The sequence below is a fragment of the Cheilinus undulatus genome, linkage group 8, assembly GCF_018320785.1.
Source record: "Cheilinus undulatus linkage group 8, ASM1832078v1, whole genome shotgun sequence".
NCBI classification, from domain to species: Eukaryota; Metazoa; Chordata; class Actinopteri; order Labriformes; family Labridae; genus Cheilinus; species Cheilinus undulatus.
In genome coordinates this window covers 48,000,819-48,026,353 of record NC_054872.1, presented here as the reverse complement: position 1 = coordinate 48,026,353, position 25,535 = coordinate 48,000,819, and the positions used below count along the sequence as shown (strand labels likewise).

General features: G+C 38.0%; 1 protein-coding gene across 1 annotated transcript in view; it reads left to right on the top strand.

Moving 5' to 3' along the window:
* Positions 1–13,074: 13,074 nt before the first annotated feature.
* The window catches only part of tmod4 (tropomodulin 4 (muscle)), a 34,552-nt gene continuing 22,091 nt past the window's right edge, over positions 13,075–25,535 (top strand). The window contains exon 1 of the mRNA XM_041793027.1: positions 13,075–13,260. The gene's annotated coding sequence lies outside the window, so the exon portion shown is untranslated. The remainder of the gene's footprint in view (positions 13,261–25,535) is intronic.

The following is a 25,535-nucleotide window of genomic DNA, read 5'->3' as shown; positions in this document are numbered from 1 at the left end:
GTATAATGGGACTAAAATGGCAAAACAGGGCAAAAAACAGCAGCAAAATTGGCTAAAAGCTGCAAAAAGAAGTGACAAAAATAGGCTGAAAGTTGCAAAAAAATTGTCACAATAGGCAAAAAAGTTTTAAAAAGGGGGGGGGCAAGATCGGATTAAAAATGTTCAAAATGCATCAAAAATGAGTTGAATATGGCAATAAAGGGCAAAAAATTGCAAGAATGGTAAAAAAAAAAAAATGGTACAGAATTGGATTCAAAACTGGCAAAACAGGAGTGACAAAAATGGGCTAAAAGTAAACAAAAATTTACCACAATTTGCAAAAATTTGCAAATATGTGCTAAAAGAGTCAGAATTTTAATGAAAATGGCAAAAAGGAGAAAAAAGCAGCAGAGCAATGGGTGAAATGTGGCATAAAAAGTTGCAAAAAGGGCATAAAATGGCAGAAATGGGCATAAAGGTGCAGAAATGGATTAAAACTGCCAAATAGAAGCAGCAAAAATAAGTTAAAAGTGGCAAAAAGAAGTGGTAAAAATGGCAAAAAAAAGGGCAAAAATCAGCAACGATGGGTGAAGAGTGGCAAAAAGGTGCAAAACCTGGCTAAAAATTGTCAAAAATAATGTGCAAAAATTGGCAAAAAGCAAATAAACTGCATGAAAGCATAAAAATGGGTTCAAGTGGCAAAAATGGGCAAAAAGTAGCAAAAAGAAGTGGCAAGATTGGGTAGAAAAATGATGGAATTGGTTAAGAAGTAATGTCAATGAGCTTGAAATAATGTCAACCCCAAAACCCAATTATAGCTTTACACACTCTTCAGCTCCAAAATGAAGTAACTGTTAGCCGGGACGCTAGCAACAATGCTACTGATTGAATGCTCATGAATTGCAATCATAAATAATGCTGCATTCCATTTACCTCAGAAGCCGAAGGTTGGAACAGGGAATTACGTCACGCTCGTCTGAAAAAATTGGATTTCCCAGTTGTTTGCATTCCTTTTAACAAAACCCAACGAGTTGGAAAAACAATGGATGCCATTCTTGCGTTAGCCAAGAATGGCCAGTCATTGTTAGCAACATTGACCAGTTGCTAGCAGATGAGCCTTTAAAACAACAGAGTGTGCTGTACTTCATGCATTACAAGACTAATGCTGCACCCTACATGCAACTGCAGGGTAGTGCTGTGTCTACAACGTCCAAAAATGCACTGAGAAACAGCGAAAGGTTCTGAAAACAGGTCAAAATCAAATTTTTTACTACACTTAATACTTTCTGCCACCATGTTGTGTCGTTGCAGTTGGGGTGCTCTCTGAAAGAGTTCACGAGTTGTAAATATGAATTTAGGAGACGCTCCATTTGCCACTTCCAGTCGAAAGTCAGAAAAGCAAGTTGGAATATGAGTTAAGATGACAGAAGGAACACGGCATTACCCCCAACTGGGGAGGGCCCTTTTTCTGGGTTTTTCAAGGGCCCAGTCTCCCCGGTGGACCTTGCCTTAATAGAAAAAACAGGAAATCAGGTCCTTTAATTTTGTATGTGGACGAGAACAAGATAGAAACTCCTTTGACAGCACTGACCTGATTTTTTTTCTCCATGTTTACACAACTCCAACATTTCAAACACAGGTTTGAATGTTATTAATGCACAACTCTTTCCACTCTGTAAAATAAGCTGACAAGCTCTGCTGAGTGCAGAGAGTGAAAGAAAGTTAATACTCTTGTACTCCTGATGCCTTGTCATCTTCCTCTTTCCTTGTTCCTCGCTCGTCTCAATGTGACAGAGAGGGAAATATGAGCAGGGTGACACCTGTTTTCAAAGAGGTGTTGCAACAAGTAGATAGAGAAGATGACGTTGTCATAGTTGCAGCAAACTTCAGAGGAAATTTAAGAGGAAAACAAAGGTTTAAAAGGTCAAAACAAGCACGAAAACATTATTTTGCTCAATACCAAACATGTGGACAGTTTTGCTTTTGATTTCTGAAAATTTGAGCTTTAGTTCTTTGAAAATCTCCCTTTGATGCAGCGGAAGTAAGCAGAGGTGGTTGATTCATGTCACTGTATCAGGTTAACGTTTGAATGTTGGGGATGCATTTTGTCAGTATTGCATAGCTGCTTATTTTCCTCTGATCAAGCAGTTTTTGCAGAATTTTGTGATTTTTTTTTTTCCATACAAAGTGGTGCACTTTTCTAGCTCACATGTCCTAACTGCATGTGTCAGACATCATGCAGTGTCATGCAGCATTGCACACTTGCTGTCCGTACTGCTTCATACATGTTGAATTCTCTGCCCTGTGAATTCCAGGTTCTTCTTGTAAACATTATTTCATCTGGCCCTTTTATTTTGAAACTGCAGAAACAAAAGTGTGGTGTGTCTTCCACAGCTGTGAGCCAAATAGTTGTGTCTCTGTGTCAGAGCGTAACATTTCAAACTCAGATATTAATGCACAACTGTTTCAACGCTGTAAAATAAGCTAACAACCTCTGTTAGGTGAAAAAAAGTGAAAGAAAATCAGTGAAATATTCCTGTCAGACACTCCTGATGCCTTGTCATCTTCCTCTTTCTTTGTTCCTCGTCCATCTCAACTCGAGCAATAGAGAATGCTGACACAGTACAGCCCCAAATAAGACAGTTTGTGAAATTTCATCCCTGCTAGATATTCCACAGTCAACTGTAGGTGATTTTATGGAAAGTGGAAGCATTTAGGAACAACAGCAACTCAGCCACGAAGCAGAAAGGCACATAAACTCCTAGAGAAGGGTGAAGCACTGCTAAGGTGCATGGTGTTCTCTGCTGATTCCATAGCTGAAGAGTTCTGAACATCCACTGGCATTAATCTAAGCACTAAAACTCTGCAGCAGGAGCTTTGTGGATGGGTTTCCATGGCTGAGCAGCATGCAAGCCTCACATTGCCAAGTTCAATGCCAAGCATCAGAAGGAGTGGTGCAAAGCACGCTGACGCTGCACTGCGGAGCTGTGGAAACATGCTCTGTGGAGTGATGAATCACGCGTCTCTGTTTGGCAGTCAGATGGATGCCAGAAAAGCATTATCTGCCTGACTGTACTGTACCACCTGTGAAGTTTGGCAGAGGAGGGATGATGGTATGGGGCTGCTTTTCAGGGTCTGGGCTAGGGCCCTTATCTCAAGTGAGAGGTAATCTTAATGCTTCAAGACATTCTGGACAATGCTAGTTTCCACCTTTGTTTTAATAGTTTGGGGAAGGCCCTTTCTATTCCAACATGACTGTGCCCCAGTGCACAAAGCAAGGGCTATAAAGACATGAGTTTGGTGTGGAAGAACTTGACTGGCCCACACAGAGCCCTGACCTCAACCCCATCAAGCACCTTTGGGATGAACTAGGATGGAGATTGTGAGCCAGGCCTTCTTGTCCCGTCTCTACAGAATAAATGGGCACAAATTCCCACAGAAACACTCCAGAATCTTGAGGAAAGCCTTCCTAGAAGAGTGGAGGCTGTTATTGCTGCAAAAAGGGTAGAGTCCATACATTGTTTGTTATTCAAAAGTTAACCGGTGTGGTAAAATTGGTGCGTTTCTTGCAGAATTTCCCAACACTAAATTGCTTTTGATGATTTTATTGGGACAATATCTTCTCTAGTTAAAAGTTCAAACAAAAGAAGACCGTCTGGGTGTCATCCAGAGCCACCTATGACTGTATTTGAAGGACATACTGTTTTACAGGGGTGTCAAACTCAATCACAGCAGGGGCCAAAATCTGAATTTAGGTTTAACCTGAGGGCCTAACAGGGTCAAGATTTAACCAAAAACTGTCAACCGTGTTTTCACAGGTAATGAATTTTGGAGGAAATTAAACAGTGATGATAAAGGATTTTAAGATCTATAAAAAAAAAAACGTAAAACTGATTAAATATCACAGCATCAATGTTACTGCGTGTCCATGTCAAATAAATGCTAAATAAATAAATGAGTTAAAGACTCAAAATCTGAGATAAAAAATCAACTTTATAAGTCCTAAAGCTCAAAATACAAAATTAAATCAAAATAAATTTTTAAAAAGGCAAATATATGAGATAGAGACTTAAAAACATAATTTTAAAGGTCAAGATCTGAGATAAAATATAAAATCAAGAGTTTAAAAGGTCAAAATAGAAGATCAAATTCTAAATTGTGACTCTTAAAGGTCAAAATATGAGATGAAATTCCAGATCAGGAGTTTTGAAAAGTGAACACATGGGATTTAAAGTCAAAGTTGGGAGTTTTAAAGGTCATAATATGATTTGAAATGAAAAATTGTGAACTAAAAGGTCACAATATGAGAGAAAAGGTCAAAATTGTACATTTAAAAGGTCAAAATTTTAAATTAAACATCAAAATCCTAAGTTTAGGTCGTAATCTTGGGATGCAAAATGAAAATATGGAATGAAAACACAAATTAGTTTATTTTCCTCATTCCTGACTATTTCTACTCTCTACTTTTTAAGATTTTTATGACTTAACCATGTTTTTTTTTTTTTAATTCTTCAAGGTTAGATTTACATTTTTATACTGGAGGAAATCTGCAGACCTCATTCAGGTGAGCCACTCCTTATTAAAATATGAAATGATCTTGCGGGCCGGGTAAAACTGCACAGTGGGCCACATTTGGCCCCCGGGCCTTGAGTTTGACACCCGTGCTGTATTAGCTTAGGCTGATATTTCATTAAGATTCCATTTTACAGTATAGTGTCTCTGAGTCCTGGACCCATGTGCATCTGTTGTGTTTTTTCACGCTTTTCCTCAACGGTAATGTGAAACCTTCTCTTTATGTGCTTTAGAAACCCGTCATTCACATGCAAATGCAGCAGGTGCAGCAGATCCCATCAGACTGTTGGACAGGAATGTGCAGACTTGCAGAAACAGAGAAACTGAACTCATAAAGTGCTTGTTTGACTAAATTAGCAGTAAAAAGAGTGTGAGAACGCAGGTGCTACCTTTTCACAGACATATCTGATGGTGAACGCACCTTTGTTTGTTGTGTTTGGTGTTCTCTCCAAGGCGTTGTAGGACAAATAATGACAGAGAGAACAGAATGTAATTGGGCGTCTTCAAAGTATGAACTATGTGAGGCGTCTGTTAGTGTTACAGATGAATAGAGTTTATTTTCAGTGAAGTAAAGGTTCAGTCATGTCATGAATGCACAGTACTCTGCAGCAGTTTCAGTTCTAAAGTCGATCACTATTAAATCAATAAAAGGACTCAGATAAAGTTTGACCTTTCCCCTTATAAAGTAGCTATTTATATTGCAGCACTGTGAACAAAATGATATATTTATCCCAAGAACAGTGAGCTTAATATTGCTGAGAGCACGTCTTGTTTTTCTCATGCAGCCCTTTGGCTCATTTATAGCTCATGTGCCAAACACTGGAGGGCATTGTACAGTCCAAACACAGCGTTGCCTGTTTGAAGGCAATGATTTCATAAGAAGCACAGAGCTGCTGTTTACAGTCATCCTGACTCTCTGCTGACACCTAGTGATGAAAGAGGATGAGAGAGATGGGGAGAGGTATGCAGTCAGGTAAAAAAAAAAACAAAAACAAAAAAAAACAAACAAACTTGTGTTACTTCATCCATTTGCTCACTCTGAATTACCTGACCTCTAAATCTCTTAAATACGGTGGCCCTGAAGTTCACATAGAGAAACATTTCACAAAATTTACAAACATTTAATGAAACAATAAAATATTTGACTAAATGAAAATTAAGTAGAACAGAAAAGATTTGCCTCTATAAAAAATGAGTAAAAGTGACACACACATATTTAAAAAAAGAAAAATATTCAGTAAAACACAAATACTGAATGCAAAAAGAAAAATAAAAGAAACAAAAATAAATCACAAAATTCTCAAATTTAAAAACAAAACAAAACAAAAAAAAAAAAAAAAAAAACATTGGGCATTAAAATATTCAAGGAAAGACAAACAAAATTTCCCCAAATTAAAAATATAAAATGGAAAAAAGAAATTTATAAAATATCTAACAATATTCAATGAACCAAAAACATATTTTACTCAGTGTGAAATGTAAAAGAAAAAGACATTTAAATATTTCACAAAAAAAAACCCAACAAATTTAGTGATATATAAAAGAAAAATAACCCCGCTCAAAAATAATCAAGGAAACACAAAACACAATTTTACGAATAAAAAATATCCACTGAAACAAAGAAATATTTTGTAAAGTGTAAATATTTATAATGAAACAAAAACAACTGACTAAATGGTGATATATATACAGTATATATACATATATATGTATGTTAGATTAATCAAGTAATTAGTAATTAATCAAGTTAATCACATTACTATGCACTACAGCTTTTTGTTAGATAGAGTATATTTTTATGTGTTTAGATTTTTAAAGGTTGTTATTGTCAAGTATTTCTGTAGTTTGGTGGAAAGGCAAAATAAGGGCAGACAAAAAAGACTGAATAAACACACATATTCACACTGTATTTGTTGAAGTTTCTTATTATAAACTAAATTTTCTCATTTCTATGTAACATACACAGTCGTCTGATTCATCATTTATCACACACATATATATATATATATATACTTTATGTATGGCTACTTCAGTTCTTAAGGATCATAAACTTACTGTTAGATCACTCACTGTTCTTCCTCCTTTAAATCTTTTTCTAGTGCCTGCAATAGAAACCTGCAATAAAATCAGATCTTAACAAACCTGTTCATCTTATTTCAGAAATACTGAACCTCTTTATCACTTATTTTAGGCCTCATTCACTTTACAAATTAAGATTAATCTCTAATTTTCAGATTTAAAAAAAAAATCCCAGACTTGTAAGTGGCTTTTTTAATACAAACAATATTTTTGACAAGAAATTAGTTGAACAAGTTTGCTAAGATTTGAGATTTTTGCATTGTGATGCTTTGAAAACAGAGTTGCAGACACTTTGTTTTAACTGTCAAATCAATTTAAACGAAACTTAAAGAAACCCCTTAAAGCCTGTTGTATCATATTTAATACATACTTTAATAATACCTCTATCTAATCAATATGATCAAAAAATTACTAAAAAAAACTTCTGAATGCAATCTGATAAATGATAAAAATGCCCTCAAGTGGGTTATCAGTTACCAAAAACCCCTAATGTATCAAATGAGATTCAAAAAATATATATGTTAAATTTTTATGATTTTTTTTTTTCAGTTGAAAGTGAAATAAACGTTTCAGTTCCAAAAAAGAGAGAATTTTCTGGCTATAATTTGTTTTTTCAGGTTTTAAGGGGTTAAAGAGAGAGTGCTCTTTTCTCTTTCCTCGGCCTTCACTCGGTCTTGAACCCCAGCAGTCTTGGTCTCTGGTCTCAGGCATGTCTTGGTCTGGGATAGTGTTGTCTTGACTGTAACACTACTTTGTACAATTTTTTCTTGTCTTTGAAGCTTTTTTGTCAGCTCCTGAAGTTTGAAAATGTGCTTTACAAATGAATTTGGCTTGATGAAACTGAGTGTGATGATATAATATCGCAATTTTGGACTTTTGAATCCAGGAATGAATAAAGCCTTTCTAAAAGCCCCCCAAAATTTCACACATTTTTACAGGGAACATCATGACTACTTTGTGCCTCGTCTTATTTTGAAAACCTGGGACTAAATTTTGCTAATATTCATTATCAGGGATTTACTGCATTCTGCTATAAATAAGGGGTCAAAGGTTAAGGCTCTCTGGTGCCCAAAGTCAAAGATGACTCCATGGAGGTTAGCAGAGACATGCTTCATCCTAAATTTAGCAATGATTATTATTTATTATACACCTAAATACCAATAACTAACGAAGAAAGCAACAAAAAAACACACATTTCATTCAATGTTGCTTTTTATGCTTAAAATAGTATGAGCCTTTACTTTAATACTAACATGGTGAGAGGGCCTGTTGGTCAGGGACAGTGATGTCAGAGTGTCAGGCCCAGGAGGTGAATGCTAACCAGGGGGACTGAAAGCTAAAGCTAAGGATCCAATGTTCGTGCATTCTTATTACTAAATGTCATGATGATGTTTGGGGCTGTTAGTGTTGCTATCAGATTCAAAGTGAAAGTCTCAAAAGTGAAAGTTCAACTCTTGTTCATCTCAAAGCAATAGAGTAAACAGCTGCTGTACTAGGACAGCTCAACCACACCCACTTTAACAGTGTAAATATTGAGGAACATCTTATGACTGTTCACTTCAAGTAACCTAGTTCTGACATGATGCAACTGGCCCTCTTTACCTGTAAATAAAGACAAAGTTAAAAAAGGCCAAAACTGGTGAAACCAGATCAAGAGCTTTGGATTAGTTTGGGAGCTCACATGTTCACACAATAAACACAGAAAAACAAACAAAAAAATTATTCAAGAAATTTTAAGTGCTCCAAACTCTTAAAGAGGCTTCAAAAGGATGTTTATGTGAAGACCTTTAAAGATATCTGTACCTTCACCACTTTCTTCCAACATGCAATCACTTATAATTTGCAGCTTCTTTGCCCACTAGGTGGCGCCATAGCTTCACTACAAGCTGACGAGCCCACTCTGACACCCTGTGACAGCAACAGATGCTAACTCAAGCATGGAGCTGCAGTTTTTGGAGTCATGATTTCATTCACCTGAAGACTGTGAGTGCACTCATCTCTCTCCCTGTAACTCTGCCTGTTTCCCACATTTCTATCTCTTTATTTGCGTAGTGAACTGCTAATTTTGTTTGCTTTTTATAGCTGGATTTATTGTGCTGAGGGAATTTATCAGTGTTTGTTAGACGACTTTAAAGTTCTCCTGTTGATAATTGAAGACTTTTAAAGGAGTTTAGGAGCTCAATGAGGAATGTTCTCCTAAAATCACTTAGCTGTGGTAAAAATCCATGCAGGAAGACTATTGTCTGCATGCTGTAGTCATTCATTCTCATGCTGTGTTAGAGCACTTTCCCATGCACGCTCGCTCATTTCCATGTAATCATCAGCTGTTCTTATCACCTGGTTTCATCTTTCCAATAGCTCTGCTCCACTCCCTCATTGTTAGACTACACATTGCTGCAGTCTTTTTTAAATGCGGCTGTCTCCTCCAGCAGTTCATTCATGCCATTGTTGCACGCGACCATGCAAGTCCATCAATGCAAAGTCCTGCAGATTCACCACCTTCTTCCTCCTATGTAACCTTGCAAAGACAGTGAATTTTCCAGGTTCTGTGTCTGTCAGCAGGCAGATCGTCTCACAAAGCTGCAAGCTTTGACGCTTCTCCTGGTTAGAAAATGGCTGAGGCAGTCATTCAAGAAGAAAAAGGCAGTACCTAGACCTACAGGCAGTACGAGTAGTAGTGCATTGTTTAGTGCCATGCACCATAAAGGGAGCCTAGCCCACATGGATTTACATTAACTGGCTATAATTAATCAGATTTTTGTCTTTTTCTAAGTGTGGTGTTATCCTCTATCAGTGATACTCAATGCGTGGCTCTTGAGGCACATGTGGCTCTTCTGTGTCTTATTTGAAATATTATTCCCTCAGAAAACCCGTAAAAAAGGGAACCTTTGACCTCAGAAATCATCCCTTGCAAGTCACATAAGTTGGTTTGTTTCTGATTTTAATTGCAATAAATTATTTTTGTCTGTTTATTTTCACTGCCCTTATTTAAAATGTTTTGCCCCCTTTTTGCCACTTTTAATCATTTTTTTCTGCTTTAAGCCTGATTTTCCCTACTTTTTGGCACTTTTTGGCCATTTTTGCCACTTTTATCCTATTTTTGCCCTTTTTTCACCCATTTTATCCTGCTTTGTGGCAATTTCTCCCCTTTAATGCCACTTATCACTTATCTAAGCTGCCTTTTGCCATTAAATACCACTTTTCCCCTCAGTTTTGCCGCTCTTTGCTACATTTTGCCCGTTTCTCCTACCTTTTTGCTGCTTTTTGCCTGTTTAGTTTGGCACTTTTCACCCATTTGTTGCCATTTTTACTGCTTCTTGACCATTTTTACAACCTGTTACTTTTTTTGTCACTTTCACCCCTTAGATTGTGGCACTTATTTTTCAGCAATTTAGCTCTTTGGGTGAGCAGGGTTGAGTACCACTGATTTAGATGTTTTGGTAGTTATAAGGTTTGTCAGATCTGGGGTGAAGAGTAGGTCGAGTCTGATGTCTTGGGGTACAGTCCCTAGCTCCAGTCATATGAGGTTAAGACACTAAGTTCAACCCCAACAACGCCTATATGTAATTTAAAAGATGTCACTGATTCTGCACGTCTTATCTCCTGGGGTAGGTCATTCCAAAGTTGAGGGACCCTGATGGAAAAAGCTCTGTCACCTTTAGTTTTGAGTAGGACTGAACAATTTGCAAAAATAATCGAATTGCGATACTTTTCCCCAATATTGCAATTGCAATTTAATATGCAATTATTTTTAGGTTCCTCATCTTATATATTTTCCAATAAAGACAAAAAAAATACATTATTCTTTATTATAACCTAAAAATATTAGATAGAATATACAAGGGCAAAACGATTTAAAACAATTATCTAATTGCAATTGTTTTTGCTCATATTGCAAATTTGATATCAATTGCTGTATTGAAGAGGATGATCAATTTAATGTCAGTCTCATAGAAAAACATATACATTCATTAGTAAACCAAGGATTACACTAAGAAACTTGAATGTTTGCATAATGTACATAAAATCTCAATTCAAGTTAAAAAACTAGGGCTGGGCAATAGATAATTAGATTAAATCACAATATGGCCTGCTGCAATTTTCAAATCGCAGAAGGTGCAATATTTCTTTAACCTGGAATTTGTGGCAAAATGCCAGTTTAAACCTTTTATTGCAGCAGAGATGTTATGCATTACACATCATGCAATCATCCAAGTACCATTTTTTTTAGAATAGTCTACAAAAAAATCCTGCTTTCTCAATGTTTTTTTTACTTTTTCTTATTAAATATTACAATGGCATAAAAATGGTCATGACCTTTTATAATAACAATTCATATCCAGTTTGAAATATGAGTCGAATCATCACATATAGATATTTTTTCGAAATTTTCAGCCCTTGTTTAGTCTAAATATGTGTTGGTTGTAATATAGAATGATTCACTGCTTGTGTTTGTTGGAAAATACATAAAATGAGGAACTTAAGGGACAGCCTAATCGCAGTTCAAATCACAATTGCAATATTGGGTGAAAAAATCGCAGTTATATAATTTTCCCAAATCGTTCAGCCCTAAAAGAAATACTGCAAATTTTATGATTTGTGAATTGCAGCAGGCTATATTGCGATTTAATCTAATCTGCGATTATTGCCCAGCCCTAGTTGTGAGCCTCAACTTTGGAACAACCAAGAGGCCCCCTCCTGAGGATCTAAGGCTGCGGACTAGCTCATGGGGGTTAAAAGTTCTGTTATGTTGATTGAAGCCAGACCTCAGTGCTTTAAAATTAATAGTCTTAAAATCAATTCTAAAATTAGCAGGAAGCCAATGCAAAGATGCTAAATTTGGGGTGATGTGTTGTCGTGGATTAAAACCAGTGAGAAACCTAGCTGTTGCATTCTGCACCAGTTGGAGGTGAAAGAGACTTTTGACTGATACTGGAGAGGAGTGAATTAATGTATCTGGAAAAGATGAGAGTGTGAATGTTAGTACTGTTTTTGTTTTGGAGATGGTATGTTATCGATGCAAGAACGATTTCACACCTGTTTTTACGTGAGGTTCAAATGAGAGATTACTGTCAAACAGCACAGCTAAATTTCTGCTACTAGGGGGCCTAGGTGGCTATTGATGGAAGGGGAGTTATGGGGATTAAACAGTACAATTTCAGATTATGAGATGTTAAGTTGCAAGAAATTCTGAGCCATCCAGCAGGTGATATCATTTAGACCAGGAGTGTCAAACTCATCTTGAGTCCATGGCCAGATTTGCTCCAATGGGACGTCCTGAGGGCTGAACTATTTGGTCCAGAGGTGTCAAAGTCAATCACAGCAAGGGCTGGATACTGAATTTTGCTCTAACCTGGGAGCCTAACAGGGTCAACATTTAACTGTAAATTGTCAACCTCATTTTCACCAGAAATGAAATATGGAAGAAAAAAAACAGTTTAACATAGCTGATAAATTTTATTAGTTCAACAGGGCAAAACGTGAAATGTAAAGGCAAAATCCTTTTAAAAGGTAAATACATGAGAAAGTCTAAATCAGTGATTTAAAAGTCATAATATGGCATTAAAAACCCCAAATCATGAGTTTAAAAGGTCAAAATATGATATAAAAAGTAACATTTAAGAGATGAAAAGGTCAGAATATGAAATAAAAAGTAAAGACACAAATTAATATCTTTTTCCACCTTCCTGACTTGTAATTTAATAATTTCTACTCTTTTTACATTTTTATAATTTACCAATGATATTTTAAATCATCAAGGGTTAAGTTTACACTTTTGTATTGTATGAAATCTGCAGACCTTATACTGGTGGGCCAGTTATAATAAAATATAAAATGATCTTGCAAGTTAGGTATAACGGTATCCCTGTCTAGATTTGGGCCGTGGGCCTTGAGTTCGACACCCCTGATTTAGACAGTCTATAACAGCGGCTAGGCTTCGAGGGTCCTCAGGTCTCAGGAGAAGGTATATCTGTGTGTCGTCTGCACAGCAGTGAAAGGGGAATTCTGAATTAGTGGCCAAAGTATTTAGACGTATAGAAAAGTGCAATACATGCCCATTCTGAGGATTTAGCATAATCTAAGCATTTAATGCTTCAAAAAGTGCTTTAAAGAGATGCAAATGAATGTGCATTATATCTTTTAAATGCAGTTAAATTTGGTTTTAAGGAACTCTGAAATAATTAGCAAAAAGAGCTTAAGTTGTAGAAATGTTTAGACATGTGTCATAACTCATTTACACCAGCAGATGTCCTCGTCCTCTTTCTTTCTGACTGTTTTCACTTTTAATTGAATGACTGATGAGTAAACGAGTTCATGCCCCACTTCTCTAACCCCCTCCTCTATATATGACTCTCTGTTCCCCCCTCCTCTCCCCCACAGCCAAAATAATAAAATGCTGACTTCTCAAAGTGCTGTTCGTCAGTATGCCTGTCTCAGCATAGCAGCCCCGAGGCCTGACGTACAGGAGAGAGCGCGAGAGAGAGAGAGAGGGAGAGAGAGAGAGAGAGAGAGGGAGAGAGAGAGAGAGAGAGAGGAGGGGGGTTAAGAAAAAAAGAGGACCAACTTTCTCTGGTTTCTAACTGCAGGATCTGCCTCGCCTAGGGGCTTCAGCACTGCGCTTCTGTGAAGGTAGGTGTGAGGCTGCCTCCCTCTGTCTCTCTCTGTGTCTGTTGGGGGTTTTAGGGGGAGTCCTGAGGGCATGCTGGGGGGATCCACGCAGTCGTATTTCTCTCCAGGCTTTCTGTTTCGGTGTTCCAGTGCTTTTTGTTTGGGACGATGGATTTGTGTTAAAAAAGCTGCAGGATGAAACGTGTGCATGGGCCAACTGTTGGATTTTATTTTATTTTGATGGCTCTATTTCTTGAATTTTAAACTTGGGAATTCTCTAGAAATGAAGCTGTCAGTCTGGAATGTGGGTGAGTTAAGCTGTCCATCTCTGTGCTGCTAAATCGTGACAAGGGATTTGGGGAGGTTTTCTCAGTGGGCTGCAGAGTCTAAAGGAAGGTTAAATTTGCTCTCCCACTTCCAGTCAAGGTCCACTAGTGTGATAAGTGACATTTGTGCTCTCACAGGATTAAACTGTGTCTTCATTACTGAGAGCTGTCTCTTTTAAGTAGTGGAAAAAGTTACCTGTGTGTCCAAAATTGTCTTTTTTACTGCCATGACCCTCCTAAAACAGTCATTAAAGGCAGCTCCACTTGTTGCTCCTTCATGGTTTTTTGCATTAGTGCTCTGCAGCGGTTCAAGGCAGACATTTTTGCTGTTTAGAATGGTAATGCTTCACAAAAAGAAACACAAAAATGGGCAAAGTTAGCTAACATATCAGTAACTTTAATATAAACTCAAGATACCTGTGCCCTGTTGGGTACTCAATGGAGAAATCCCAGGTGAACCATTAGTAGTGGTCCCTACAAGTGAACCATGCAGTCTGATGGGCAGCAGTGCTGACCAGGGTTGTCAACTAACTGCTGCTTAACTAAGGGAAGAAATGAGTTAAGTGTTAGTTAATCTACATCAAATTTTACTAGGTAACCAACAGGGCTTGACAATTAATGGCAAATTAGGTTAACTTGCAATATGGCCTGTTGCAATTTTCAAATCTCAGGTAGTGCTCTGTGATTTTTTTTTTTTTAAAACCTGAAATGTGTCAAAAATACTGATTTGTTAATTTGTTTTGCAGAAGATATTCTGTGCTCTACACATTGTACATATATACAAGTGTCTTTTTGTCCGAATAGTTCCTCAACTAATAAATCCTACTTTTCCTGTTTATGAATCAAATCTTTCATCTGTAGTTTAATTGATCTAATATTGTGTCGTTTATAATATAGAATGATTTATCATTTATGTTTGTTGAATAATGCATAAGATGAGGAACCTAAAAATAATTGCAAAAAAAAAATAAAAAATCACAATCGCAATATCAGATAAAGAAAATTTAATTTGATTATTTTCACAAATTGTTCAGCCCTAGTAACCAATAAGAAACTTACTAAGATTACCGGAGGATAAATAAGTGTTCTGCAAAATAGAAAAAGGGAGCCAAATACAAGATATAAAGACAAAATTTGAGGAGACAATTGCTTAAAACTAGTGAAATAATCCATCTGGAATTATATGTAATTTTGCCTGATAAATAATCTCAAAATAAGATCGTTAATGTAGAAATAATCAGGCCAGAATAAGTATTCAAATGGGTTAAAATAGGAAGATAATACCGAATATTTTGCAAACCAAACTACCTAAAATTGAACCTCCTACAACAAAATAGTTAATACATTTAATATAAGAAATAATAACATATTTATTTCAAATTTTAGCTAATTAAGATTTAAGATCAGAAAAAAATTACTAATTTGTTTAAAACATGCCTAGGAGTGAAGTATGATGAAGGTGTTATCCTAATTAACCCTAAATCCATATATTTTAAGAACACTAAAAAAAAAGTCCTAATTCTTAAAATTTCTGAACTGGTTCTTCACTGTCAGACTTAACAGTTGAAGTTTGTTAAAACGAGTTATGTAGACTCAACAGTACTCAGTCATTTTAAGTACTTACTGTCATTGTACTCAAATTTTTGAAAGTCCTTTCTTAATCTGCAGTTTTCCCATAATGCCTTTGGGCATTGGACACTTTTGCACCATGAGTGAAGTTGCTCAGTCAGAGCAGTCCCGCCCGTGGCGCAAAAACCCAGAAATAATTGTCTTTTTGCCTTGTGAGTCTTCAAATAAAGTGTATAGCGTTAGTTTGAGTGCTGCCATAACTGAGATCAGCTGATCTCACGCAAGCACTCATCAGCTGATTTGCTGTAAGCATGCCACTGGCTAATGGCTTTCATGCTTCCCTGCTTAAACTGCTCTTGCCTGGCCGCGTTCTGCCGCTCTCTCCAAGCTTTTCTTGCAACCCTCTTCCACCCCAGCTCCTCCTTTATTCTGTTTCTGACTCAAACAGTGCCATTCAGTTGTCATTGATGCCTGCTCTGCTTTGGGGTTTGTGCTGCTTCCTCCCCTGCCTTAGGCTTTCCTTATTACCGTAAAGTAATGATTTAGTATATAGTATCCCGATAACCTCACATCATTTTTCGGTCTGTCCGGGCCAGTCAGAGCAACAAGACAGAATGAAGAAGCAGACATGCAGATCTTCGATGCTAACCAAAGCTGAGCCAGCTCTACCACAGTGTTTGAACGGTGAAGATTATCAGTGGCTAGAATTCATATCTGAAGAAGTATAAAAACATCTTCTCTGCAAAGAGAAGTTTTTGGTGTGGCTCTTTGCTCTTGCTTTAATAAGGAAATGTGGTTGGGGTCGGATTGAACTGCTGCTTTCCTACAGCTACATCTAAGGTAATTGTTACTATGGCAGTAGCCATTGCATACACCAGCTTATAGTACAACTCAGTCCTACCCGTAACATTTGCAAACTCATACCAAAACTGCTCGGCAGAAGAGTGAAAACAATCATGAGGAGCTTTTAGTGCTGCTGTACTACAGCTGTGTCCAAGCTAACCACCACACTGGAGGCAACCATTGCTAATGGCTCACAGTATAATTTAATCACACTGCCTCATTCTCCTTGAACGCCACTGACTGGCCAGACCTGTCTTTGGGAGCTTTGCACGGTGGATTTGCCTGGTGACGGACATGGAATCTGGGGAATCCATCCGCTTTGCAAGGTTACGTCGTCACAATCCGCCATCATTCTTTGGGCCTGAGTATGATTATCATGGCTCTCATTGGCGTGTCATAATTTTTTTCTCATCTCTGTCTGGTTTGGCACTCTGACCAGACATCAGTGATGTGTATCTTGATACAGTCCAAATCTTTATTTCCCCTCTGGATATCCTCTCTTAATGAACAGTGAAGCTAGTGTAGCTTGGCTAGCTGGACTGATTTTCTTGGCCTAGTTGTAACATTTGAACCTTTAGTTCAAGCCTTGGTTGTCAATTGGTGGATTGGGACCCAAAAGTGTGTCTCAAAACCATCTTCAATTGGAAAAAAATGTCTTTGACATGCTTTTATTTTGAAGGATATGTCTCCATCTCTTTGTTTTATCACATCTTCTCAAGTCCAAATTGGCCCATTTTCATTATAAACACTTGGTTAGGATTGAAAATAGTACGAAATATGCGTTGAGATTCATTATTAAGGCGGTGGTGATGGGTCCTGACCCCGGACCACTAAAGAACCACTGATTTAAAGGACTGCCAGTCCATCATTTCCTCTTCTCAATACATAGGGATGAGTCCACAAGGTTTTTGTTGCATAGTCAGTTACTTCTCATTTAGTCACTCAGTCATTCCTGCTTGGAGTTCTCATGTTGTTCTTCAGGGCCTCAAAATGGGGCTCCGAGTCAGTCTGAGGGAGCAACCCAAGCCGGGATGGATTCACAAGGCTGGAAGTAGCTGACTTGTGAAGCTAAAATTAATCTGAGGGCAGATCTTGGAATGTTACACTCGGGCGGTAAGACGCAGAGAGGGCGACCTGCAGAGAGTGACAAATCTTCTGAGCTGTTGGTGGCAACTTGAAGCTCAGAAATCCCTCTCTTCTTCTGCTGTGGATACGCAAATAAGAAATCTCTACCAAACAAGAAGACAGAGGGCAATAAAGCAGAGAGAAATGACTCCTGGGTTTATTTTCTGCTCTGATAAAAAGAAGCACCCTGGCACAGCAGCACAGTGTAAATCATCCTGGAGCATTTATGAGTGTGTAACCTTTGTCACTGTGAAATCTAAACCCTTGTAATGGTGTTTGACTTCTAAAATGCCCAGTAACTCATCACTACCACTTACTTTTGAAATAGAACTCCTAAATGGATTAGGACAACACGAAATCCAAGCTCACATGCAATGAATCATGTTTTTAATGGAGGTGCCTCCAATATAATAGCCTTTTTGCCTGAACTTCAGCACTTCTCGGCTGCAAAAATCAAGAAGCTGCAGCGTGTTTGCTCGTCACAGGACTTAAAATAAATCAGAGTTAAGTGCACGCCATGAAATCTTTGAATACTTTGACTGCTGGGACCAAATTTCTCGTCCACATGCTCGTAGAAACGCAACAGATGGTTTGAGACTGAAGGACAAAATCGGTGGCAATAATGGGGGCGGTAGGAGCAGCTGTTTTAAACATTTGCTCCTTGACATTTCCGATGTGTTAGCTGTTTAAACGGAGGAGACCATTAACACCCTAAAGAGCTAAGATACTGTCACCTTTAATTTATTTAACCAGGTAATGCATTTATGACAAACTAATTCTAGGATGTGTTTCCAGTCTCTAGCTTGGTATGATGTGCCACTTTTGTTCAGCTTTGAACAAATAGGTTAACCAGTACCATTGTACTCAAGACCACACTATTTGAGACCAAGACTTGCCCAAGACCAGAGTGCACGGAGACAAGACCAAGACTTCTGGGGGTTGAGATCAAGTTGAGACCGAGATTGCGACAAGCCTGAGACCGAGACAAGACCAAGACCATAAAAATCTATTTTAAAAAAAACAAAGTTAAACAGTTAAAGAGCATTCTGTCTTTAATTTTAGTTTTCTTTATAATAAATATGACAGATAAAAACAAGCTGTCTGCAACTCGTTCAAAGCACAACATGCAAAAATCTCAGAACTTAACAAATTTGGTCAACTAACTTCTTGTAAAAAATAAATCCTTGTATGTATTCAAAAGCAACTGACCAGTCCTGAATTATTTTAAATATCTGAAAATTAGATGTTTATGTAGATTTGTCAGGTGAATGAGGCATAAAGTAAGGGTTCAGTTGTATTTCTGACTGAAAATATGATGGCTTGATGTCTGAGTTTTTACAGGTGTAGCTATTTGTTGTTTTAGCAAGTGCTTCTCCTTATTATCACCTTAATGGAGTCAATGGATAGCAGATCAGTGCTGGTGTTGACTGATCTTAATGGAAAATCCAGAGACCGGCCAGTTCGAGACCAAGACAAGACCAAGTAAAAATGCTCTTGAGTCCAAGACAAGACCAAGACATTCAAAATGTGGTCTTGAGACTGGTCTCAAGACCACATTTTGACCAAGACCGTTTTCGAGTACTACAACACTATTAACCAGGGACACACCATGCATACAAAACAATCAATTTTTAGGGTTGTTGCCTTGCTTAGTCCTGCAAATACTGTCATGCATCCTTTTATAGCATTGAATTACAAAACTGAACTTAAAATTTGAACATTTGCATACAAATCAGTATGATCAGAGTGTTAATCTCAGTGCAAAGAGTATTTTTATCCACCCGTGTGTTGCTAACATTGGTGAAATACGAGATTTTTGGCTGTAACTTTCAGATGGTAGAGTCAGAATTTGGTGTAAATAACAAGAAAGCATGGATCCATCCTGCCTCGGATCAACGGGCCAGGCTGGTGGTAGTGGTGAAATGCTGTTGTGATATTTTCTTGGAACACTTTGGACCCCTTAGTACCATTTAAGCATTATTTAAATGCCACAGTCTACCTGAGTATTGTTGCTAGCCATGTCCATCCCTTTATATCCACTGTGTACCCATCTTCTGATGGCTGCTTCCAGCAGGATATTGCACCATGTCACACAGCTCATATCATGACTTCACTGTACTCCAATGGCCTCCACAGTCACCAGATCTCAATCCAATAGAGCACGTTTGGGATGTGGTGGAAGGGAGATTAGCACCATGGATGTGCAGCCAACAAATCTGCAGTTGACCAAAATATCTGAGGAATGTTTCTAGCACCTTGTTGAAAGTATGCCATAAAGAACTAGAACAAAGGTGTACCTAGTAAAGTGGCCAGTTAAGTGTTTATAGAAGGTGGGTGCATTGCATGCATGCACAGGCATATGTAAGCATGCATTGCAATATAATCTGAATGACATAATTATGAAGAGCAGAGTCTGAAACAATGTGAAAGTATATACGTGCATTTATTTGCCGAGCAAGGATTGTATGTTTGAGATTGTTTGATCAGTTCCTGAGATGGGTTTTTCCTCTATTATGCATGCAAGTTGTTCAATGTAAGATCTAAATAATACTAAGATCACTGGTTAAGGCACCCTTATCAGCAGCTGTTGTACATTTATAATCTATGGTTGCTGCTGTCACAGTCAGCAGACAGCAATACGTGATGTGATGCCACTGCACTTGCAAGATGTCAGTGCCCTCAAATCAGCTGTCTGATTAGTCTATAAAGTAAATATAGAGTAGGTACAGGGTTTGTAGCCCAAGGGGGGGCAACAGGAGATGTCTGTAAATTATCATGATTCAAATAACACTTCAGTTCCCCAGACAGACCGGCTGTTTTCCTTGTTAAACTCTGCTCCTCATGCTCTAGGTCTAGATTTCTGAGCTTCTACAGGTGAGCCTATTCAGGAACTACAGCACAGGAGAGCTGTTAGCTGTCTAACTTGTTAATATGAGTCATGTTTAGGTATCATGTCTCTTAATCAGATGGTGAACAACTTGCTCCAAGTCCCATGTGAAGACAAAGACCATGCTAGCTGTTCATGTTTATCATTTAGACATCAGGCCTTAACTTGCACTCTTTCAGATATCTTTTGGAAAGTTAAAGATAATTTGCTGTCATTAATCAAGCTCCCATAAAACGAAGGCATAAAAGCTCAGCTCGCATCACGACGAACTGCAGGTGCAGATGACGGCTGAGCTTTAAAGTGGAAAAACAAACGTGTGCCGCCAGCTGGCAGTGGCAGGTGACAGCATCCCCTGAGTCCCCTCCCTCTTAGTTTTGGTCCGTTTGAAGAGTCTGCTGGGACCGCGGGGGACAGATGGACATTCACAAACATCCAGCCTGTTTCCAGTGTGGTCTCAGGGCTTCCTGGTATGCGGAACGTGTCAAATTAAATGTCACAACAAATGAAAACACAGGGTTGGCCTAGTTTTAATGTCTGTTCTCTGCCAAAGGCTGTTCATTTTTATACACATTTCATCTTCACTTCAGTGATGACAACAAATATCCTGAGCAGATTATGAAATACCATTATCATTATGATTTTTTAAATAGTTTTATACAGTATTAGAAAAGCCAGTTTACAGTTTTAACATTCTTTGCTTGGTTTCTCTTTCTCATTTTTGAACTAGCAGGCCGTTGGTGCACAGTTGTCAGAGCGCTCACTCTCAGCTCAAGTGTCAGGAAACAGCCATGCATTAAACTCAACAATAAGCAAGGCTCAAAGGCTTCAGGCAGGCAAATCACATGAGCCCCGTTTGGATGGAGCTGGGGCTGCGTTCACTTCTTGGGTTAAGTATTGTTCTCTGAACTGGCCTCTCCCTGCATCCATGACTGTTAATGCTATTATCTCTGCTGCTCAGTTTGGCTCCAGATTGACACATTTTGGAGATAATAATTAGAAACTGTCACGAATGAGCAGGGAAACGTTCATGATCCGCTTGATTATTAAAACAACCCAGTATATATCATTCATCCCAGGTTGTCTAAAACAGTGATTCTAAACCTTGGGGTCACGAGACACTGAGAGGGGGTCTCCAGATGCCTTAAAAAAAAAACAGAATATTTTTGTTTGTGTTGTTTTCATTTTTCCCACTAATTTTAAAACATTTTTGCCGATTAAAACCCATTTTTATCCATTTTAAATCCTTTCCACCAACTTTTTTCTGCCTGTTTTTGACACTTTTAAACCAAATGTTGCCACTTTCTGCATATTATTGCCTCTTTCGACCCATTATTGCCTCTGTTAACCACTTTTTGCCCATTTTAACCCATTTTAACCACAATTTACTGTTAATTGTGCCCATTTTTTGTCAGTTTAACCCATTGCTGCCTATTTCTCTGCCTCAGTTAACCCATTTTTGCCACTTTAAACTCATATTGGCCATATTTTAATCCTACTCTACTAATTTTTCTGCCTGTTTTTGCCACTTTAACCCATTTTTCTAATTTTTTGCTTATTTTTGCCACTTTTATTTAATTTTGCCGCTTGTAACTCATTTTTGCTAGTTTCAAAACACATTTCATCATCTTTCCCACCTATTTTTGCTATTTCCAACCCATTTTATTTCTGTTTTTAAGCAAAGGGATTTACATGGTGAAGTAAGCTCCTCACTATGGCACAACAGAATTAAAAAATGTTTATTTGATAAGAGTGGTTATTATTTGAGTTAAAATTATGGATATCACTGCTTAACTTTACAGTGGACTATGATTTTGCTGACCTCCCTGGTCCCCCAGTTTGGCAGGGCTCCAGAAAGCTCTCCCCTTTAACCCCCCTTATGGGCAGCCTTGTTTGCACATGACTATTCCAGAACGTGCATGGCTGTGTTCAAACACCTTCAGGCACAGTAGGGGTCCCCGGTCTCTGACACCTTTATTTTGGGGGCCGCAGGCTGAAAAGGTTGAGAACCACTGGTCTAATTATTTGCTGCTCTTGCAGTTACAAGTATTCAATAATGCCAGCAATAACAAGGGCCAGAGGCATTGTGTTTTTTAGTTGACTGTACATTCATCTCTATGTACATCTCAAGGATGCTTTTAGGTCAGGGGTGTCAAACTCAATCACAGCAGGGGCCTGATTCTGAATTTTGGCCGAACCTGAGAGCCTAACACGGTCAAATTTATTAGTTCAAAAGGTCAGAACCTGAAATCAAAAGTCGAAAACATGTTTTTAAAAGGCAAGTATATGAGATAAAAGCCGAAATCATGAAATTTAAAGGTTTAAATATGAGATAAAGTTCAAAATAATTAGTTTTAAAGGTTGAATTATGAGGTAAAACTGGAAATCATTAGTTTTTAAGGTCAAAATATGAGAATAAAAGTAAAATCACAAGTTTTTAATGTCCAAATATGTGATAAAATTGAAAATAATATGCTTTAAAGACCAAATTATGAGATAAAATTGTAAATCATGAGTTTTAACAGTCAAAATACAAGATAGAATACAAAATAATGAGTATTAAGGGTCAAAATATGAGATAACATTCAAAACATGGGTTTTAAGTGTCAGATTATGAAATAAAATTGTAAATCATAAGTTTAAAAGGTCAAAATATGAATTACAATTTAAGATTATGAATCTAAAAGGTCAAAATGTTAGAAAAAAGTAATATTTATAGTAATATATAGTATATATAAAATGTAGTTATACTTATTTTTACTCTTTACTTTTTCACATTTAAGGATATTTCAAATCATTGAGGTTAAGTTTACATTTTTATACTGGAGGATGTCTGCAGACCTCATACTGGCAGGGCAGTTATAATTAAAATATATATGATCTTGTGGGCCAGGTATAAATGTACCACGGGCCAGATTTTGCCCCCGGGCCTTGAGTTTGACACCCCTGCTCTATATTATGCTCTATCTGGGCAGCATGATGTGATTGTAGAACAGCCTGTAACTGACTGACAGACCCTCCCCCTATGCTTTATTCCATTCCATCCCACACCTTGCGTTGGACTTGGTGATGTGAGGCTTGGAAACCCATTCTTGAAGTTTCTGCTGCACAGTTTCTGTTAATGCCAGTGGAAGTTCAGACCTCTTCAGCTATGGAATCAGCAAAAGCATTGGTGACTTTAGCACATTCTGGGATTTTACAGTCTTCCACTTTGTGGCTGAGTTGCTGTTGTTCCACTTTCTAATACCATTTAGGTGTGGCCAAATACTTTTGTCCAGATATATAATACTTTGCGTGTTGCTGGTCCTTTTCTAAGAGGACCCACCTCCACCTGTCCAGGTGCTGAAGTGAATGAGACTCCTGCTTGTTTGCACAATATTTACAGAATGCATGTAAGGATTTTTTTGTCAAATATGCCTGACCTTGTAGTGACCTTGCCCCATATTGTAGCTTCTTAGAATTTATACCATCTTCATCCACCACTATTCTATCATCGTCCATTAACTGTATACATCATGAAGGCATATTTTTGCTAAGCAATAGTTCTTGTGTCCATTCCAATGCATCACGCAGCAGCAGGCTCACTGTTCACACCCTGCATCCATTAAAAATGTAAGTCTCTGCCCAGGGTCCCCTTGTAAACAGCATCAGCATGGCTTTTGTTTTTTAGATGCAGACAAACAGAAGTTTGGCACTTTGGATTGATGACAGCTTTGAGTGTTAACAAAAGTCCGATCATAACACAGCATAATACAACTTTGCAAGCTATCAAGATAGAGAGATAAAAAGTGAGTCTGGCTGTATTTATCCTTCACCTGGTCCTTTGAGCTATGCTCTCCTTGCTGTCATCCTTTAAATCTCCTCCATCTTCCTCCTCTCAGCTGTGTGATCCCGTGTTTGTGTCATTGGCTTTACACATTAGAGCCACACAGCGTGGACGACAAGCTGCCTGGTAGGCTTTCAGGAGCAGGGCTAACACTGTTTCAGAAAGCATCGGCCTGGTAATTTTTCTGTCCATGTGGGCTGAATAAATGAATGTATTTTATCAGACATGTTCAGTCATGCACGTGCTGTTTCTCTTATCCAGCTGGTTATCCAGCAGCTACATTTGTGCTGCACAGGATAGGCTGAGCTGTTAATAAAAACAACAGCACTTCATAACAAAATCAAGCACAGATTATGCTGCAGAAGCCTCATTGAACATGTTTTTGTTTAATTCAAACACATTTTGTAATGCACTGGCTCTTAGACAAAAAAACAGCTCTAGATCTGTTTGCGAAATCTTTAAAAAGCTGATCTGAATTTCTTGCCAAAGCTTCTTCAAATACAGTGACAAATATCAAACATGTTGAATATTATCCACATCATAAGCAAAGACAAAACAGATCTCTCTGCACAGCATGTTGCCTGTCTTTGATGCACAGCAGGTTTAATTAGCTGTAAAGTGTGTATCCATGAGTCTGCAGACAGTCACAAGACGTGTGTTCTAACTCTGTCTGCTTGTCCTTGCTTATAAAGTGTAATCTGATCAGGGAGTCAAACCAAACATGCCACCTTATGAGGAACAAGGTTGCAGTCACATTGTTTGTATGTCACTGGAGTAAAGCAACGCTCCTTTGATTTAACAGCATAATGACAGAGACCAGTGGCTGATACTGAAGAACTGAAGGACAGCACACTTCTTGTTGTCAATGGCTACGTTTACATGAGAGCTTTAATTCCCCTTTAATTCACAATCAAAATCAAATCCTCTTTAAAAAGATTGAAAATGACCTTGTAAACACCTATTTCCGAATGAAAATGACCATTCCGAATTAAACTTGAATCCGAAGTAAGTGGCTGGTTTATTCTGATTTTAAATCCGAATCGAATAATTCCTCGATCATGTATACCTTCATTCTGCTTTAAATTAATTCCGGTCATTTTGCGCATGCTCGTTCCCTTGTCTTCTTCTTCTTCTTCATCTTAGGTTTTACGGCGGTTGGCATCCATCACTTTGGTGCATTACCACCCCTTGTTCCCTTGTCCTGTCGTGATGACGCACATATTCCGCACTAGCGGGCACATATTCCAGGATGGCTGCCCGAAGCAAGCGTTGGACTCGAGCCGTAACTGTTTATTTAATAAGAGCCTTAGAAGATATGGATATAATGAAAAGAATGGATGGACTGAAGCATAAAAATGTGGACCTTTTTAGTTTGTTTTCTTCTGGTAGACATATATATGTCACGTTCGCCCCCTGTCCAATCAGAACCCTTAACATCCCCACCTTAAGCGGAATTGAATAAAGGCGATTAAACGTGTTTTCCATGTAAACCTCAATTTGGAATTACCATTTCCATGTAAACGCGAAGGAGAATACTTTAATTCCGAATTATTTAATTCTGAATAATTCCGAATTAAAAAACAACCGTGACCAGTATGGACAATTACTTGATGCAAGTAAGACTTAAGAAGTGTTCGACTGTTCCAAAACTTAATCGTTCTCACTGAAGTCAGGCCTGAAGTGGCCAGTCCCCACATAGGCCCTTTGAGGGCCCTGCCCAGAT